Source organism: Chrysochloris asiatica, unplaced genomic scaffold (genome assembly GCF_000296735.1).
Source record: "Chrysochloris asiatica unplaced genomic scaffold, ChrAsi1.0 scaffold00258, whole genome shotgun sequence".
In the NCBI taxonomy this organism is placed as follows: Eukaryota; Metazoa; Chordata; class Mammalia; order Afrosoricida; family Chrysochloridae; genus Chrysochloris; species Chrysochloris asiatica.
This window is the reverse complement of record NW_006408776.1, coordinates 4,035,806-4,042,721: the sequence shown is the minus strand read 5'-3', so window position 1 is coordinate 4,042,721 and position 6,916 is coordinate 4,035,806. Positions and strand designations below refer to the sequence as shown.

The 6,916-nt window shown below is 39.8% G+C and overlaps 1 pseudogene; it reads right to left on the bottom strand.

Annotated features, from left to right (window-relative positions):
* The window catches only part of LOC102821507, a 44,294-nt pseudogene that overhangs the window by 7,048 nt on the left and 30,330 nt on the right, over positions 1-6,916 (bottom strand).

Below are 6,916 nucleotides of genomic sequence, written 5' to 3'. Positions count from 1 at the left end.
AAAGAAACATTCTTTGATGGTTGCCAGGGGTAGAAGGAAAAGAATTGTTCCTTGGCTAGAGGGCAGACACATGTTAACTTGGGTGACAGAAAGGGAGAATTACAGAAGAATGATGTAGACAGGTGAAGACACAGAGAGGGATACAAGGGCTAAAGGGAATAGAGGTAAATAGTGGGATATATACAACCTTGGAACCACTATGTTCTGGGGGTAGATATATACATATTGTTGTTGTTGTTAAGTGTCATTGAGTCAGTTATGACTCAGAGCAACCCCGTATAGGGTTTCTGAGACCAGTTGGGGGTTTGAGCTGCTTGCCTTGTGGTTCGAAGTCAAGTGCTGATGCTGCATACCACACCAGGAGTGTATATGTATATATATATATTCCACTCTTCCACTCTTCCTCCCACACCCATTCAGCACGTGTCTCTGTCCATGTATTACCCACAGAACATAGTAAATATACAATTATTGTTGTTGTTTTCTATTTCCAACTTTCTGAGAAAGCGCCATACCATCCTGCAGTGTGGTCAAACCATTTTACAGTCGTACAAGCAATGTAGGAGGGTCCCACTCCCAGTCACGCCACACCCTTGCCGGCACTTGTTGTTCTCTGTTGTTGTTGTTTTTTTTAACTTCACTGTTAATGTTGATGTGAGATGATATCTCATTGTTGTTTTGATTTATAGCACCTGAATACCTTCTTTGGTGAAGTGTCTGTTCATGTCCTGTGCTCATTTAAGCAAACTGGGAATTTGGTACCTCACATACCTTCATCTCTGAATTTTGCTTCTCTCTGAGGAATGGTCTCTTTTCTCTTAGAGCAGTCAAGCGTTCTCCACGGAACATGATTAAGGAGTAATACTTTTTGAGCTCCAGGTCCCAGGAACAAAGGATTCTCTCTCCCTCTCTCTCTTGTCTCCCAGCATCCACATATAACAGGTTGCTGATTGATCTGACTTGGTCACATGCCCATTACAGGAGGTGGGTATTGTAAATGGCAGATCCCTGTCTCTACCCCAAGCAAATGGAGCTGGGAAGGAAATGCTATCAGCAGCTGAAGAAGGAAGGGATGGTAAACAGCACAGGCTTTAGCTGTTCACTACAGACCATCCAGGTGTCCTACAGGATTACAGAAAAGAAAGCGTGGCAAGATTTTAAAAGGAGGGGGAAATCACAAAAGAACATCAAACCTTGTATCTAAGAAGTGGGACAATAAATTTCAGAAATGAGAGAAGACTCAGCAGGGCTGGCAAATCTCAGGTTCCTTGCCAGAGCAACTCTAGGTCCAGCAGATAAACAAGGCTTCCTTCTCAGGATGTGTTTGAGAGAAGAGTCAAAAGAGCTTCTTGGAACTTTGAAAAAAAAAAAAAAATGAGATTCAAATTCCCCTTTTTGAATTCAGAAGCTCTTGAAGATTGTAGGCAGATGGTAAACATGAATAATTTAACTTCTAGTTAAAGGAAAAACAAAGTAAAAACCATAGGAAATTGTTTTCTCTTCTTCATAGACCAATTTTCAGATAACACGTAGATGAATGTCAGCCAACTCAGAAATGAGAGCTATAAACAAGCAGGGGGAAAAAAATCACAATAAACTGAGTGTGTATGGGGGGGTGGGCATGGTGTAATACGAGCCTTCTGTCTTTAACAGGAATATTTTGAAGGCTAGCTAGTGTTGTTGTTGTGTGCCATTGACCCTTTAGAAAGAGTTTCCAAGGTTGTACACCTTTGTGGGAGCAGAAAGCCTCATCTTTCTCCCACACAGGATTGGCATGAACCGCTGACAATTTAATTCCCAGTCCAATGCTTGCTTAACTCTATGGAGCCACAGTGCTCCCAAGTCTAATTCTTGCTACTTACAACAGCTGTTGTTGTTATTGTTAAGTGCCACCTAGTTGGTTCCAACCCATAGCAAGTCCTCTATTGGGTTTCCGAGGAACAGCTGGTGAGCTTGAACTACTGACCTTGTGGTTCAAACCAACTTTGCAGTCCAGTGCATTAATCCACTATACCACATCAGGACCCCATTACAGCAACTAGTATCGGAAAAGTTAGGTAGATCCTTTGAGGCTCCATAAGGAAGCCAGGTGTGCTTTGCTAAGTACAGTAACACCCTGTGAAATTTCTCAGATCACCCATGTTTACAAGGCATCATTTGCTACAGGTAACTGTAAAGCTTTACCTATAAAATAACCAACAGAATCAATGACTTCCTCTTCATTTTTGTTTTCTGTTTTGATTTGGTTTTGCTCTGAGACTGGGTTTTAAATAAAACTTGCCTGCATTTGTTCTGTACCTATAGGGCATCCTGGTAGTGTAGTGGTTACGAATCGGGCTGCGAACCTTAAGATCAACACTTCGAAACTACCAGCAGTTCCATGGAAGAAAGATGACGCTTTCTGCTCCCATTATGATTTACAGCCTCGGAAGCCCTGTACAGGATCTTTATGAGTCGGAACAGACTCCACGGCACATAACTACCATAGGGCATCCTGCTCAAACTTTCACGTTACTGGCTCCGCATAACAGCCCTACAACAATAATATTTTTATTGTCACTTACAAATGAGGACACTGGGGCATACAGCCAGTAGTCAAGTTCCAGTCTGATGCCAAAGGCTGCATTCTTCACTTCTTCCCAAGAGTTTTTGCTAAAGAGGAATTCCAGATATTTTTCCAAATGCAACTGAAAATGCGTTCTGGCCTGTATACAACTGGCACTTTGAAGGAGAGGAAAAAAGATGTTAAATTAAGGGGACCTTTTCAATATGTGATGCAGACAGTTACCGCACATGCCGCTAATGCTTGAAGGTTCTAATCAACCCAGAGGAACCTGATGATCTACTTCAGAAAAATCAGCCACTGCAAACCTTATACAGTTGCCTGATACATATGGGGTCACCTGAGTAGGAATCAGCTAGAAGGCAACTGGTTTGTTTTTTTTCAATTCCTTGCAGTATTTTCATCCCAAATACAATCTAAAATTCCAATGACTTGCATGCTGGTTGTCAAAACAGAGATTAACAGTCTGAGTCATAGAGTAATTTACTTCCAATTTGGCTTCAGTATCTCTTGCTAAGTAATTTCAAAAGTGGGCCAAGGGCGTGGGAATAGCTTTAAGTGACGTTACGATTAGGCAACATGATCCCACCCTAGTAGGCTGAGACCTGGATTCACACGTGGTATTTGCCGCTTGCCCCTTTCCTTAGCTCAGTTTAAGAGAGTTGCTCCCCTGTTCTGTGGTTTTTATCTCTTAGCCAGGCAGCTGCCTGATACACTCTCATCTTTCAGACTGAACTGCTGCCAACTTTCCATTCCTGACTCCAGAATGAAGACAAAGACGTCCTCCAAAGTGATGTCAGTGCCTTTTTCTCTCTCTTCTCCTTTTGGTACCAGTGTTTTCTAAATGGAAACCTGATTTCACTTGTCACTGAAAAAAAAAACAAACCAATCAAACAGAGAGTGCTGCATCACAGGAGTTGGACAAAACCCTGCCTCCAGGATCTTATTTCAGTGTGATTGCCCTACATGCTGAGAAGAGAGCTCCAGAGAAAAACCAGGGTGCAGCACCCCCAGGGGCGTGGATGGAGTTTCTCTGAGACCCCAAAGAAACTTCTAGAATGGCTATTGCCCTGAGGCACAAGAATGCCAAATCCTATCAGTTCCTTTTGCACCCTCTCTGGGATAAAACTTCCACAATTTCATTACATTAAATATAACAATGCAAAGATTCAAAATGAAGTGTGGTGGCTCCATACAATAAGCACTGGATTGTGAACCAGAAGGTCATCGGTTCAAGCCCACCAGCTACTCCGAGGGAGAAAGATGAGGCTTTCTGTTCCCACCAAGATTTAAAAGCCACCGAAACCCGATTCAGGGTCACTATGAGTTGGAATTGACTTGAAGGCAATTAACAAGATTAAAAAAGTTTTACATTTTCCTAAGTATTATCTTCCTGTTTGTCCTCAGAAATAGACTCCACAACTGTGGGCAAAGCTACAAATGGGAAGGATGACCAGATTTCTACTTCATAGATTGTTGTGATGATTAAATTAGATGACAGGTATATGTCAGAGATTTTGAAACAGTGAGGCAGGTAATGATACCACCTCAAGGCCAAATTACCTGGCTCAAAAATCTGTTACTACCAAAGGTGTTCTATAGATCCCAATCCAAATTCCTTCAGTATTCTTTACAGAGATGGGAAAATTCATCACCAACTTTATATACAAGGGAAAGAGGCCCAGTATAAGCAAAACACTACTGAAGTGGAACAAAGTAGGAAACCTCCTACTTCGTGATCTCAGAACCTACTATAAAGCCATAGTAGTCAAAACAGCTTGGTACCGGTACAGAAATAGACACACAGACCAATGGAACAGAATTGAGAATCCAGACATAAACCCATCTAACTCTGGACAGCTGATCTCCAACAAAGGGATGAAACTCAGTAAGTAGAGAAGAGAGAGTTTCTTAAACAGATGATGCTGGCAAAATTATATATCCATTTGCAGAAAAAATAAATAAAATCCATACCTCACAGCACATAAATAAACTAACTTTTTAGCCATATGAATCAAATAGCTAAATATAAAACTTAAAACTACAAAGATCATAAAAGAAGAAAATAGGGCAAGCTTAAGGATCCTAATTTATGTTATGAACAGCCTAGCAAACAAAAAATTCACAAACAGCAGAAGATAAATTAGACAACTGGGACCTCCTAAAAATTAAACATTTATGCACATCAAACGACTTCTTTATAAGAGAACCTACAAGCTGTGGACATTATGTTAGCAACAATCTGTTGACAAATACTAATCTCTAAAATGTATAGAAAACTTCAAATACCTCAACAACAAAAACAATTTATAAAATGGAAAGAGGACATTTAGATAGCCAATAAATACATACAGAAATGCTCATTATTACTAGCCATTGTTGTTGTTACTAAGTGCCATTAAGTTGGTTCTGACTCATAAAGATCCTGTATAGGGTTTCCAAGGAGCAGCTGGGTTTTTACCACCAACCTTGCAATTAACAGTCCAGTGCTCATCCTGCAGCACCACACCAGAACTCCCATTAGCCATTTGAGAAGTACAAACCAAAATAACAATATTTTCTCACCCCAGTAAGAATAGCAATGATTAAAAAAAAAAGAAAAACTCAGCCCAGAAAAACAATAAATGCTAGTGAGAGTGTGAGGAGGTTGGAACTCTCATACACTGCTAGTGGGACTGTAAAATGGTACAACCACTGGACTTAACAACAACAACAACCACCACTGTGGAAATCAGTATGGAGCTTCTTTAAACATTTAGAAATAGAGATGCCATGTGATATAACAATGCCACTATTAGATAGCTATCCTAGAGAAATAAGAGTGAGGACACAAATAGATAGAAGCATACCCATGCTTATCACAGCAGTGTTCACAACAGCAAAAAGACCAAAACAACCTAAATTCCCATTAGTAGATGAATGGATGAACAAATTATGGTACATACACACAGTGGAATACTATGCAATGTTAAAGAATAATGGTGAATCCATGAAATATCTCATACTCATGTTGAATTAACCTGGAGAACATTATGCTGAGTGAAACTGGTCAGTGACAAAAGGGCAAATATTGTATGAGACCATTATTATAAAAAGTCAACAAAATGGTTATGCACTGAAAAGACACATTCTTTGATGGTTACCAGGGAGAAGAGGGAGAGGGAGGGGAAATCACTAACAAGACAGTAGGTATCGACTTAGGTGAAGGGAAAAGCAATACACAATAATGGGGAAGTCAGCACAACATGACTAAGGCAAATAAAGACACTGGGAAGCACACAAAAGTAAAAGGCACCATTGGTAAATGCTATTACATGCACAATTCTGCAATGACAGTAATAACAAACAATAATTTATGACTAGATATGTAAGTTAAATGGATGTGGGTGGTATATTCAAATTACCATATAGTAGTCATATAGCATATGAGACTATTGAAAATATAGGTTTGGCAAAGGCTATTTCTATATACAATCTGTATGTACTGCAAAAAATATCCAGGTATATAGTAAAGTATACAGGGTACAAAGTTATGCAAGTTTCTTAGCCACAGTCAAGCACCTTGAGGGACTCAGGGGTCATCTAGGTCAATTGGCATGACATTGTCCATAAACACAATGTTCTACATTGTCATGACTGCTGTCTTAAAAACTTAAGAACAGCCATTAAGATACAACTGTTGGTCTTTTACTATCTTGAGCAAAAGAGAGTGAAGGAAATCAAAGGTTCAAGGAAACAATTAGTCCAATGGACTAAACAGCCCATTAGACCACAGGAACTCCATGAGATCAGAAGAACTAGATGGTGCCCGACTATCACTACTGACTTCTCTGATTTAGATCACAATAGAAGGTTCTGGACAGAGCAGGAGTAAAATACAGTAGAAAACCCAAATCAGAAAAATAAAAGACCATATCTGATAGAGACTATTGGAACCCCTGAAACTTTGGTCCTTAGACACCCTTCAAACCTAGAACAAAACCCACTCCCGTAGATCAACTTTCTGTTGAACAATAGGCTTTAAATTGAACAAAGACATCTATGAGGTACATGCACCCATACGAGAACAAAAGGACAGCATTTGCCCAAAAACAAAATTCAAAAGGAAGAAAGGGGAAGGAAAAATGGGTGAATGAAAATGAGGAACCCAGGGAAAAAGTAGGCAGAGTACTATTATATTGAGGGTCTATGTACCAGTTCCTCATGAGAACAATTAAGTGTTCTCTAATACAATTCTTCAAAATGTTATCCATAGCTTGTCATGGTCCACACAGTCAAAAGCCTTTTCATTAGTCAATAAAGCACAAGTAAACATCTTTCTAGGATTCTGTTTTCATCTAAAATCCATCTGAT